Below are 14877 nucleotides of genomic sequence, written 5' to 3'. Positions count from 1 at the left end.
ATTTATCTTACTAATTTTACTAATATTATAAATGCGATAGTTTTGACGGATGGATGTTTGTTAGAGTTTATATCCTAAATTGAACGGATCTCGATAAAATTTAGCATAGATGTAGAGGATAGTTACTATTTAGTTTTGTTTTTTTATTCCACGCGGACGGATTCCCGGGCGAAATCTAGTCTATATAAAAATATGTATATCTGTATGTTCGTCTGCATAACTCATTTATCAAATATGACTAACGCATTTAAAGGAAAAAAAGTTTTGAAGGTAGTTTGTAATTTTTGTCTACACATCAAGATGAGCAATAAAATCCCTTTTACTCAGAACAGCTCGGCTTCGTGCCAATAGGGGTAGTTTCTTAAACGTAGGGGGATGTTAACATAGTGACGTCACACCATGTCTAGTCGTACCGGCGCCATAGGAACGTGAGATCAGAAAGTAGAACGGACATTTTATATCTACACTGCAGTACATTAAGAATATTTTCTACAATAAACTTGCCAAATAACCCACTTACAGAAGATTACTGAAACGAATATGAAACACTTCGTTGCCGTCCTAGAGAATCGAAATAACAAATGGGCTGCAGCCCCGCCTTCCCTATGACGACGCCAAAAAAATATCTCAAACATCAACAAATAAAGTAATATCAGGACAAAGTATTTGTAACCGTAAGTACGATAACATCCAAATTCCAAGATCAAATAAAAGAAGTCGACAAAAATTTCTTTCTTCATATAAGAAGATAAAAACAAAAGCGGAAACGGAAGAGAATGGAGAAAGTGGACACATTACTGTTAAATTGCTTGCATTAAAATTACTACAATGAATTTTAAAAATACTAAACATTTTCTGAATGTAGAATTTTTTATTTTAATCCACATTTTCTTGCTAGAAAAAAAATTTTTTCGTGTTACATTAAAATTGGATAGCAAAATAACAATTAACGTATTCAAAATCTTGCTAACGAGAACCAAAACTGATGTAGTTTCTACTACAAAAATAACTATGACTAACAAAACTTGACATTTTTACCCCCAAGTCACATCCCGTTCCATTCCTAGAACATCTCCCGAAAGTTACTCGATGCGGGGATGAGTCAGGGAAAAGACATTATTAGATTATATACATGCAATCAAAATTAATGAGTCCTCATTTGGTATTGTTAAGTTTATGGAAATTTATCTATCATACTAATCATACTCCATACTAATATTACAAATGTGAAAGTTTAGATGGATGGATTGATGTTTGTTAGAGTTTCTAGCCTAAACGGCTAAACAGATTTCGATTACATTTTGTATAGATGTAGAGGATAGTCTGGAAGAAAACATAGGCTACTCACTTTTGTTTTTTTTAATTTCACGCGGACGGAGTCGCGGGCGTAAGCTAGTTATATGATATTTTAAATGCGAAATTTTAGATGGATGGGTGTTTGTTAAAGTTTGTAACCTAAACGGCTGAACGGATCTGGATGAAATTTGGCATACATTAAGAGGATAGTCTGGAAGAACACATAAGCTACTCACTTTAGGTTTTTGTTTTAATTTTACAAGGACGGAGTCGATGGCGAAAGCTAATTTAGCTATATTTATATGATTATTTTACTAATATTATAAATGCGGAAATTTATACATTTGTATGGAAGTTACTTAAAAATATCTCCTAAACAACGGAACAGTTCTTCACGAAATTTGGAACAGATGTAGGCCATATGTCGGAAGAACACAAATGCTATTTTTTTGCGCACGGACAAAATCTCTGGCGAAAGCTAGTTTTGAATAATCCAAAGTAACTACTATATTAGTACGCGATTTGTTTGAATTATATTTTCCGAAAAGGTAGGCAATAGAAATATAGTCAAGTCAATCGGCAGCATATGACTTTTGTACCAATATCGCAACAAAACAACAAACAAAAGAAAACCTTGACCTTATTCAACCTTGATAGTCTGCGAAACAAAACTGCATACGAAGTTAGTTTCAAATTACTTGAACAAATAACTTTGTGGACGCTTAGGTTATATTCACTTCATTAGTAACGATGACGTCATAACTGAATGGTTTTTAAATTTACATTAAAAAACATAAATCGAATAAAAATAATTTTTAACATCTACATTTCGTAAAACATGAAGGAATTTTGAATCTCTTCGTGTAAATTTAATAATTAACCCTTAAGGACTGCTTAAATCTATACTAATATTATAAAGAGGAAAGATTTGTATTTTTGTATGTATTGAAATAACTCAAAAACTACTGAGCCGATTTTAAAAATTCTTTCACCATCAGAAAGGTAATTTATCTGTGAGTAACATATATTTTTTATTATTTTTCAATTTCACATGGGCGAAGTCGCGTGAAACAGCCAGTAATCATTAAACGACTACAGCAGTGAATCAGACTATTATCAGGTATTAAAAAGTACTTTATAATAATTAAAACAATGACTGAAGCAACCTTGACCCGGGATAGCGCGCACTGCGTACAGGGCGCGGCCAGCCCACGGGCAGACTGCCAAAACTTACTACTATACCATAAATTACAGCGTTCGAATATTCGCATTAATACAATCCCCTACTTAAAAGTTATAACAAAACATGCTTAAGATATTAAAAGTCTGTTTCCACTTGGCAGAGCAGCTTGACTCTAGCTGCGTGTGGCTGTCATTTTATACAGTAGTTTTGGCAACACCAGTGGAAATAGGTAACGAGATTAGTCAGCCAGACTAGCTGGCAAGTAGTTGGCAAAAAGCATCCAGAGTCGCTGGTAGCTTTGTGGTAATTGGATCTAATAACATTATAGTACAAAAACAGCGAGAATAACTTTTAACATATCACGTGACGTCACAAACGTAAATTTTACTATGATGACGTTATAATGGCGATATCACTAATGGCACTATCTACCATATCTCATTAACAAACTAACCTTTAAAGAAATGACGCTGTTCATACAAAAGACAGCAAACGAAGGTCGGTCGTAAATGCCTGGCGACCTGTATTACCAAGCCCACTTCCCCTAAACAAGGGTTGAAGCTTACGTCAGGCATGAGTCATCGCAAGATATGGCTTTATAAGTATCGCTTGTACACTTAAAGCTAAGATATATTACGCGATAAGATAATGTTTATTTAAAACTCAATGCATGACAATATGACATGTGTTAATGTAATCAGACTTGATAGGAAGTTAGCAGAAGTAGAAAATAAAATTCAATGCAAACATTTTTTTTTTCAAATATAGATACCTAAATTAGGTCAAATTACTTAATTTCCGATTAGCTTATTTCATTTTGTTTTTAGTTAGATACTTCCTAATTTTCGTTCCGTTCTCTTACCACATCACAAAAATAATTATAAATCTATCGCGTACCATTTCTTAGCTTTATGTGTAAGGATGACTTTACCACGACCTCGTCCGTCCCTTTGACCTATAAATATTCGGCAAACTCCAAGGTGGGACTATTTCGAGTGCCCTCCACTTCCACCCTACATGGCAATAATAATCCGAAAAGGGTAACAGGTAATAGGTTAATTGTTTTTGAATACAATGTTCATATTTGGATACACGTGTAGGACATGTTAATTTATTTACTATCTTTCGTCTGTGATTCCGTCCGTGTTAAGTTAAAAAAAACTAAAGTAAGTAGCCTAAGTGTTCTTCCAGACTATCCTCTACATCTATGTTGAATTTCATCGACTTCCGTGTAGCAGTTTAGACTACAAACTCTAACAAACATCTATTCATCTAAACTTTCGCATTTGTAACATTAGTAGAAGTAAGATTAGTAAGATGACATGTCATGATAAGAGTATGAATCACAAGATAGAAGAAGAAGATACAAGGAGAACTTTAGTAATAAGTGTGAAGGTACACCGGTAGAGGTAGACCTAGAAAGAGATGGCTAGATTCCGTAAAAGACATGATTATGAAGGGAGTAAAGGAGATGACGGTAGATTGTTTAACTCCTAAGATGGAGTAGAACAAGGACTGGGGGAAGATGATACAATCTTATTACTAAATAATCATACTTATGTTATAAATGCGAAAGATTAGATATATGGATGGATGTTTGTTAGAGTTTGTAGCCTTAACGGCTGAACGGATTTCGATGAAATTTGGTATAAACGTAGAGGATAGTCTGGGAGAATACATAAGCTAATCACTTTTGTTTTCTTCAATTCCACGCAGACGAAGTCGCTAGCGAAAGCTAGTATGTAAATAATAAATCAATATGTTATCGTCAGACAAAAGAAAGTATTCCGACATCCATTCGTTATCAGTAAAAGCAGTTCATTAGTACAGACACATTTTTACAGACATTACCAAGCCTGCCTTTATCGTAACTTTTAATATACATTCTGTGAGTCCTCTGGGATTTCCATAGACTTAAAATTCATACAGTCAAGGAAGTTTACAGCCCATACTTCCCCGTAATAAGACTGAAAGCAAATCCTTGTAAAACGATAGCATATCAGCCCGTCGAATACCCGGTCTACACGTTGTCTGTGGTTAATGTAACCGTTGGTTTCCATTGCCGAATCACCAATGTATTACTATCTTTCGATCGCGACTCCGTCTGCGTGGAATTGAAAACAGTAAATAGCCTGTGTTCTTCTAGATTATCCTTTATATGTATACTTAATTTCACCAAATTCTGTTTGTCTAGACTAGAAACTTTCACAAATATCCTTTCATCCATCTAAACTTTCGCATTTATAATATAGCAAGAAGTATTATTAGTAATCTGTTTTTTTAAACATATCGATGTCACTTATACTAGACTATTCAATTTATTGTAAAACTAACTTTTACCCGCGACTTCAACTGTGCATACAAAAAGAGCTCAGTAAGCAGCCTACATGTTCATGCAGATCCGTTAAGCCGTTAAGTTGAGAAGTAACAAACATCTTTACAAACTTTTTAATTAATAACATTAGTATGAATCATGTTGTACATGTATATTTTGTTTGTAAACGTAACACTAACACGTTGTTATTCCTACTGATAGCTACTCGACACCGGTCTGCGGTTAGGGTACAAGTCGAGGTATATAAAATCACTACGTGTGTATCGCTAAAAACATTTATAGTACTTTGGTTTTTAGTATGGTACACTGTACGAATATTATTTATTGTACTATTAGCTGATCCCGTGCGGTTTCATCCGCATGATATTATAAAAACTTTATTTTATTGTTTACATTTATCAAATTCTCAATTGCAAATGTCAAAATACCAATCACCTTACTATGGCAATCTTGCTTTCTTGATGTTGGCAGCAGCATATGGTCTCTTTCCCACATTAGGGTGTTTATCCAATTTACCCACTATGTTTAATAGCGTAAAAAATATATAGCCTAAAGCGTGACGTCAGTGTAGAGCTTTTTATTATAAAGAGAAGTATTTTAAAATATGCTGTAATTGCTGACATCTTAGACAACAAAGAAGTGTGTGTTTACGCTTTATTATGTTACTATAGATAGTTTTTACTAGTACTGTACGAATATTTCCTTAAATTGAATACGAAAGGCTACAAAGGTTTCGAAAAACCGAAGAAAGTAAGTTTTATACGAAAGAGGATATACTTAAGGGAGTCTATTCAGATATAACGGATATAAATGTATGAGAGTACATACTCATAGCCATTAAGATTACTTAGAGATTCCATTAGTGTAGATTTGGTATAAAAATCACTAATCAATTAATTTAAATATATAAACTTGTAGCTTTAACAGATTTATAGCCCATAATTCTAATACGTAAACTTCTACAAAAAAACTATAAGCGAAAATAATTAGCATCTATTCAGAGGTCATCAATACGATCCGTCAGATAACGGTCAGCTAACAGACCAGTCAGTAGAACCATCAAAACGTCAAAATAAATATGCTAATTTCGCACCGACTAACGTTTGTTATAAGTGGGACTCATAACTGTGAGAGTTCTATAATAGCTGGTTGTAACAATTAGTTTTTAGGTATTTTTAAATTACATGGGATGAATCGCATTAATCAATTTTGGAGACATGTAGTAACAAACATTTACATGCTATTTTATATGTAGGTGCGTATCTATACTTCTATACTATTATAATAAAGCGTAAACACACTCTTCTTTATTGCCTAAGGGTGAGTTGCATCAAATCGCCGGTTATCGTAAAAGTTATAGTTATAGTTAATAGGGTTACAAGTGCAAAAACATATTCTCACAGAGGTTTTATGTGTTTTTCGTTTTTACAATGGAAACATTTAAACCTGAATGCCACTAAAGTGTCAAGTTGGTGTCAAGAATGACATTTACGTAAATTAAAATGTTTGGAAATTCATGTTTCACCGATTATATTTATGTATCATACGCATGGTATTTTATAGTGAAATAAACTTTTTGCCCACGAAGATGGAGAAAATGGCAAACTCTTGTGAAAATAAACTAGTTTGGGCCATTATTGAAACTGTATTTACTTTACTACTCAAATATGTAGCAAAAATGAAGCAATAAAATTATACAAATATAAATGCATCTTATTTATTTTCCATATTATAAATTGTCCTGTCAATGCATATTATAAATTGACCTTTTATGGAGGACATTTTTTTAAATAAGAGAAAAGGGACAAGCGCTGTTGCTATGGCCTTAGACACTCGAAATTTGTCCAAACTGAATGTTTGGCCAAATTTCGAGTTCCATCTTGGAAATCCATTATTTCCGAGCACGCAAGACTTTATTCTTCTGGATTACGTATAGGATAATAGTAGATATTTTCTTTTTCCATTACTTTTTCCATTATTTGTGCTTTTGAAGATAAGAGCTTGTGACAGTTGACACTACCGAACTGACACTAACCGTAACGCTAACTATAACCGCCCAAAATCGGGCGGTTATGATTAGTGTCAAATATGACGTCATTTTGACCAGCGCAAAACTGGTGTAGCGAATATCATGAACATCCGAAGACGTAACCATCGGGAATGTGCTGGTTAAGGTTTATAGTTAGTTAATGTAACTCATCCTTAGTAAATTTTAAGGTTATTCCAAATATTACTGTTACAAATAATTTTAACTTTAACGGTAACCGGCGATATGGTGCAACTCACCCTAAGATGTCAGCAATTACAGCAATTTTTTGAACAATTCTTGTTTTAATAAAAAGCCCTACACTAACGTCACGCTTTAGGCTATATATTTTTACGCTATTAATCTTAGGGGGTAAATATTTCGGATAAAAACCCTAATGTTGGAAAGAAACCATAAGTTGCTGCTAACATCAAGAAAGCAAGATTGCCATTGTAAGGTAATTGGTATTTTGACATTTGCAATTGAGAATTTGACAAATGCAAACAATAAATTTATAATTTCATGCGGATGCAGCCGCACGCGAACAGCTAGTTTATAGTATTTCTTTAGTCACTAATACGATAAAACTGCAAGTTAATGTTACCAGATAACAGATGTTAACATTATCAGATAATTTTAACAAGGGGGCCTAATTTTAGTCCATATCCCTTTCCACCCTTTTATTAGAGAAAAGGAAAAGTGGATTTGACTGTGGGGGAAATGCAAAAGAAGGGAAAATGTCCTCTTTATGTGAGTTTCCTCCGTCAATGAAGGGCAGGCAACGTATCTGCAATTGCGGATATTTATGGGCAGCGGTCGCTTTATAGATAGATAGGTAGATATTTATAGGTAGATTCAGGTGGCTTGCTCGTTTGCCACCTCATGTTACAAAAAAAAATGTATTTAAATTCTACCATACTTTACGTGCTTCTATTATAAATAAATATCTTAATACTCACGTAAATTTCTCGATTAAGAGATATGTATGCGTCATTTTATAAGTTATGTACTTTCATATGTACGTGATATAACTTTAAATAAGTAATAGAAAACCATTTAATATATGTTAAGAACGCACGCCTTTAACTAAACTAACTCAGAACTGTTTAGTCTCGCTTTGATTCGTATGAGCTTATATGAAGGTGCACACTACTCGATTTTTAGTTGTGCAACAAAACAGTTGAATTGGCTATGAAACAATCGACAATCGCACAACAGTGTCTATCACACTGTTTTAGTCAAAGGCCTGCCCTTAGCATAATTATTTTTCTTATTTTATAAAGGTTATGTCACATTGTTGCCATTATAAAACAAAGACTATTAATTTAATGTCAGTTAAAGGGCAATAGACGTAACCTTTACAAGTATTTACAATCTACCGTCACTAACAAAGGTTACATTATAAATGCGAAAGTATGTATGGATGTTTGTAACTCCAAAACTGCTGAATGAATCTTAACGAAATTGGGAACAGAAGTAGATTAGTCTGCTAAAGCCCATAGACTCAGTTTTCTGAATTAAACGCGTACAAAGTCGCGGGTAACGACTAACAAATAGTTTTAATTAAACCATGAATTGATAATTCATCCCTGTCAGTCAAAACAGAGTTAACTTTACAATATTTATGTCTGGTTTCTGAAATAGCCTAGCGATATATAAGTATGTTGACCTATCTTTCAACGGATTAAAACTAGTTACGTAGTTCGGAAATGCATTTCATGAAATTATCGAAACACTAACAAATTAAACGTATCTGGGAAACCGGCCATTAGTTTGCTAATTATTCTACATTTAATATTGATCTAGCGTCTGCAGGAAGCCGTGGTATTAGTCTGAGCGGCTTCATTTAATCGAAGCCGCGCCTTCCTGTCATTACGGGTAGTTTAAAATGCTCATACACTGACTGCACTTTCTAAAAGCGGTAATAATTATTATTAAATAACGTAAATAATCCTATTTTATATATCACTGGCTGTTCCCGTACAGCTTTATCCGCATGGAATTATAAAAACTTTATTTTATTGTTTATATTTGTCAAATTTACAATTGCAAATGTCAAAATTACCGTTACTATATCCTTGCTTCCGCAATGTTGGCAGCTTGTACTTTATGGTCCCTTCCCCACATAGTGGTTTATTCCAATTTATTGACCACCTAAGTTTAATATCGTGAAAACATACAGCCTAAAGGTGTCGTAAGTGTAGGATTCTTTATTAAAGAAAAAAAAATTCAAAAACATGCTGTGAGTGCTGACATCCTACGCTTCGAAGTAGTGTTTGTTTACGCTTTATTATATTAGTGTAGAAAACGTTTTGAAAACAAAAAAAAATGTTTTTATTTGAGTCCTTTTATACATTTTCTAAAACTAACAAGAGTATCAGTCATATCGCATTTTAGCAGATTAATTTGCGTGTGTACTTGTAGCGCTGTTTGGCCAGTGGGCAGGGCTGAGGGCCCATGTTCCGTAGTTAAGTACCAATTGGGGTCAATTAGCGTAACAACCGAGCGATGGATTAAAACGAAACAAACGGATTGCGTCATCTCTCATAGATAATTACAAATGAAAATACTTAAACTGTGAAAAAAAACTAACTTTTTCAATCATTTCGATAATGTGGCCACACTGTAAAACGTATATAATTAAATTAATATTGTCTCAATTTGAAGATTTTATTTCATTACCTTTAGTTACTGTTGAGGGCTGGAGACACTAGAGGGCACCAGGTCACGGGGAAGATAGCCAATAAGATTAGAAAGGCAGTAGAACGTCTCCTGGCACCAATGTGCTAAAAGGTAGCGTTCAAGCAGGTAATAGCAAATAGTAGAGCAGGTGACGAATAGATGATGACTACGACGAGTCTGGAAAGACGACGAAGAAGCAATTGACGCTTCAAGGTCAATTCTCTTTACATTCCAAATTTAAAATTCAAAATGTGATTACTGCAGATGTTAGAAGCGGGTCCTCGAAGAGATTACCACGAGTCTGGAAAGACGACGATGAAGATGTCACTTCAAAATTAAATTCTCTTTGAACATCACACACAATTCAATTTCCATTAAAAATGCTCAGACTTTTCAAATGACAAGGAGAAATTATTTCTATCTGGCAGACGTTGGTCGTTAATTTCTCTTCTGGTTGTTACTGACATTGTGTTGCCAATTTGTAAATCGCGTATTGCATTATTTACAAGCTAAAGTATTGTAAACTAGAAGTTGATATGTTTACAAACGTTACATATCATTTGTAAAGAGCTTCTATGCACTTAATCTTATAACAACAGACATAGTATCTCATGAGTAATGGTACTATTATCAGGTCAATATTTAAGTACGACTTATAATTGTTCTTTACTACTGATACGTTGTCTATCTTTGATCGACGGAAGACCTTTCCCTTTTCTTTAATTCCTTATAAAGAAAAGGTAGGAAAGGATAGATTGAAATTACCTTTCTTTTTTAAATATAAGGTGGCAAACGAGCAAGCGGCCACCTGAATCCACCGACATGTAAAGCGACAGCTGCCCATAAACATACGCAATTACAGATGCGTTGCCTACTTTTAATCGACGGAGGAGGAGACGCACATAAAGAGGACATTTCCCCTCCACCAAATCCATTTTCCTTCCCATCCTTTCCTCTTAAGGAAAAGGTGGAAAGGGAAAGGGACTAAAATTAGGCCTCCGGCTCATCACTTATCAGACTGCACGCGGAAATACCACTTAACGCCTGTCTTCTGTTTGTTCGTGGTATTGTTCCTGGCAAGCCAATCCAACTCTGCAAAGATATTAAAGCAGGCTCTACCACTGAGTGCTCTGTGAGTGCAATTTTTCTATCAAAGCAGTACAAAAGTTACTTAATATTCATTAACATAGTTATTGCACACCCGTATTAGTAGCAGACGCATTGAGACGGAACCGGCTCTCACGTATATCGATTACTTCAATGAAAAACCAGCGTTAACACATCCAAACAATTGAAAATTATAACCAGACTAATTTAAATACCGTTGACTGACTATCAATATCTATAGGATTTAACGTAGTTAGAATTTGGTACCAGTGTAGTGCTATCCAAACTTTATAGAAGCTCGGTATATTATATCGCACATGCGCAAACTACAAGCGGCCACAAATTTTGAATCTCATTATACTTCTATAACGCGTTTTGATTATTTCACAGCTATAAGGGCTTAGATGTGAAATCGGTGGAGTCATTTTATAGGTCACAGTTTGATGGACGAGCACGGTGTATGGTTAATTTATTTAAAATAATGTAAGAGCCGGGTGTATTCGGCCCGCGTCGGCCAGTTTCACTGGACCCCACAACCGCTTTCCACTTTCGATTGCGGGAAATGCAATGCGCACAACGAATATGTAAGATAGGTTAACATTTTGTTATACAATGTCAATTTTACACCATAATGAGACATATTCAAAGGCAATTTACTGAGCCGATTACTGAAACGAAACTCAATCTGATAGATGTCCAAATTTTTATTCAATTTAAAGTTTAAGACGTGATTTCAAATTTAAATATCGTCTCAATATCATAAAATAATTACATGCATCTTATAGAAAATAATCGATTACATTCTTTGTAAAACAGTTAAGTATAGATTTTTACTTTAGAAGATGCAATAAAAAATTGAAAAGTGAAAATTCAACAAGAAAAAAGCAGTTCTTTTTCTTTACTTACCGCCGATGTACGCAGTTATATTGACTACTAATAGTTAAGTAAAAGATGAAGTAACTTAAAGTGCAATTAATGTATCAAGTGACAACTTTCTTTCAAAATGTTAGCTTACGTAAACAGTTTCCTTGTTACGTGTCGATAAGTAACACTTAGCGATAACTTGAGTGTTACTTAATGACTTACCCGTCGTCTACTTATCGACAAGATAAATTGATTCAATAAACTTTATTACAATAATAATTTAGTTAGTAACATCGACATTTTATTAAATAAAAGTGTTTATTGAACGATTTTTCATAAAAAGGCGTATCGCAGATATATTTCAATCATTGTAAATTTATTTTTTCAAACCTGAAAATACTATTTCAGTAAGTGCTAGTATTTATCTATACTTCTGTACTAATATTATAAAGAGAAAAGATTTGTATTTTTGGATTTTGTTTGATTTGATTCACGCAGAAACTATTGGGCCGATTTTAAGAAAGGTAATTTAAGTGTGATTACCATCTGCTGTATTTTTTATTACTTTTTTATTTCACACGGCCAAAGTCGCGAGCAATAGCTAGTTAGTGATATAGTTGATGATAGTTTTACTGCTATTTAAGTTTAATTTATTGTTATTTTTAAGTATTCAGTATTAGTAACACTAGAATGGGATGCTAGGATATAGTTTAAAATAGTGGAATGGCGGAATGCGAACCCGACCTACCATTAGGCTATTGGCGCTTCAATGCGTGCATAATCTTTGCCTATAGTTTTATCCACACTTTCTTATCTAATACCTATTAAAATTTTATTAAATTAACGTAAAAAAAAGTTATTTTAAAAGCGTTTCTATCCATTCAACGCGGTTTAATTAACTAAATTAGATCAATTACGAACACTTTCCCAAGGCGAGATGAAACATGGCGTAGTGCGAATTGAGAGCAAATTAACTACCGAGATATACAATTAGCTATAGAGATTTTTGAAAGTTGAAGCCGTTTTTCAGTTCAAAGGTACAGGTGTCAGAGACGCAAAGTTGTAGGGTTACCAATTAGACATGGTAAACGAGCGACCACATGAAGCGACCTTTTGCAATTTGTAAGTTGGAAGCAAAGTTGTGTCTATCTATAATGGGCAGAGGAGAAAATGTCCACAAACTCAACACCTCTTTCTATCCTATTTAGATAAATAAGAAGTAGAAGAGGACTAGAATTTAGGCTCCAATACAATCATCAAACAAAACATAACATAACAGACAGGGACTTCGCCCATCTTCTGCATTTATGGTATCACTTGGAGCGGTCAATTCTACAGACTATCAATGCATTATGTACAATCTTTTATTCTCTTTTTCAATCGCCAGAATTTATAATTTTACTTATTAGTTTTCGCCTGCGACTTCGTTTGCGTAATAAAAACAACAAAAGTAAGTCACCTATGCTTTCTTTCAGGCTATCTTCTGTGTCTATTCCAAATTTCATCGTGATTCCTTAAGCAGTTTAGGCTACAAACTCTAACAAACTTTCACATTCATAACATTAGTAAGATTTCCATACATTATTTTTTAAATTACCACATGGTAACTACTTTCCGCTGCAGCTGTTCCGTGCGAGTGTCGCAATTTCTACGACCGCGCCCGTAACCCGAGCTTCCGAGAAAAAAAGAACCCGGTTTCATATGCAAAGGTCGAAAGACATTTGCACTGAAATAAAGTAACATTTTTACTAAATAAAGGAGTTTAAATTAAGTTATCACATAACAAGAATATTTTCTGAACGACTATACTATTACAACATACATCAAACACAACAATACAACAATTTTTTGATACAACAATTTTTGGTTTCGATCAATACAATTTTGTTGCCAAGTTGACGGGATGTCTGCGTAACTTGGAACTGAAAGGTGTTAAAACTATGTTAAAACTGAAGTGGCAAATGTTCTGTGCTTTTTAATGTTAAATATCGAGATTAATTTTTTTAAATTCGTGTAAAAAATTCAGAGAAATAGAAAGTCATTAGAAGGAAACTGGGTCAAGTTTCGTATCACGTTAAAATTGGTAACATTTCGTTTGTGTTAAAAAAATTGTTTCCTTATTTATTTACGTTAATGTTGTAAAAATAATACTCTACATCAGTACATAGGTCATTATATAGGTCGTTATATAGGTTTTCGTAATAATAATTAGATGGAGCGTTAAAGAGTACACGTATCATGTATTTGACAGAGGTTGGGACGTATAGGAAGGGAAAATATCTTCTTTCTGTGCGTTCCCTACTCCGTAAATCAAAGATAGGCAAGGCATCTTTTGCGGATGTAAATGGGCAGCGGCGAATTCAGGTTTCAATTTAAATTCAAAAAAACTTTCAATTTAAAAAAAAAACGACTACTAAAATGATGGCCTTTAAAGCCTACTTACTCATTTATAACAACAGCCTCATAGCTTATAGAATTTTAACTAGATATGAACTTGTCGCTAACCCAAAGTAAAGTGGATATTTAAATATATTAGATATTGGTAAATAAATTTTACCACGAGGAGAAATTGGATATGTGGATAATTTAATTATATTTTATAATTAAGATTTAACTGTGAAATAAAACACTATAAAAATGTTGAGTAGATTATGTAGTGTTTGTTTACGATTTATGCAGACTTATAGTAACATGAACAACATACCAAAATAAATGTTTCGTTTTAGTAAATAAAAATAATTCATTACAATCAATAATGTAACAGAAGAAATAGTAGACAGTATTTTGTAATATAATTAGATACATGAATATACACACCTTCAAAGCAGGGGGTAAATCTGTCCACTAGAATGAGGAAAATCCATTTCTGTCACTCATTAGGCATTCCGTAAACCACAAACACTTAATTTAATTATTTATAATAAATACAACGAGGAATTACTCCAGTTGTATTTCTCAATATTATTGTATACAATAGCACGTAATACGGGAAGTCCAACACTGCGAAATGGTAGACACTCCTTCAAAATAAACTTGAAATAAAGCGGCGATTAACGACAGAAAAATAATCGCATTAAATTAGAAATGATTACACATATCACTCAACTCAATTCTCACGAATGTTTCTTTTATTCTTCACACGATTTATGCGTGAATCGCATAAACAAATTATTATTGACAGATCTTACTATCACTTTAACCAACCAACTTCTGCGGAAGTCAACAACCGTTTGACAGATTGTAGTAGCCTTGGCCTATGGACGCGACGCCATTTTTGAAATGTTGCCCTTTATATATGTTCGATTTTCCCAAATTACATTTTTAATCTCTAGTTATTTTTATGAATATCTATAAAATAAAAGAACATCTAAAGTTTACGACTAT

At 33.6% G+C, this 14877-nt stretch overlaps 1 protein-coding gene across 1 annotated transcript in view; it reads right to left on the bottom strand.

Annotated features, from left to right (window-relative positions):
* The window catches only part of LOC106101638 (GTPase-activating protein CdGAPr), a 63806-nt gene extending 49095 nt beyond the window's left edge, over positions 1–14711 (bottom strand). Inside the window, exon 1 of the mRNA XM_013280935.1 lies at positions 14311–14711. The gene's annotated coding sequence lies outside the window, so the exon portion shown is untranslated. The remainder of the gene's footprint in view (positions 1–14310) is intronic.
* Positions 14712–14877: the final 166 nt, after the last annotated feature.

This window comes from Papilio polytes, unplaced genomic scaffold (assembly GCF_000836215.1).
Source record: "Papilio polytes unplaced genomic scaffold, Ppol_1.0 DF823969.1, whole genome shotgun sequence".
Lineage (NCBI taxonomy): Eukaryota > Metazoa > Arthropoda > Insecta > Lepidoptera > Papilionidae > Papilio > Papilio polytes.
Note: the sequence above shows the minus strand (reverse complement) of the source record. Positions and strands in the feature narration are given on the sequence as shown.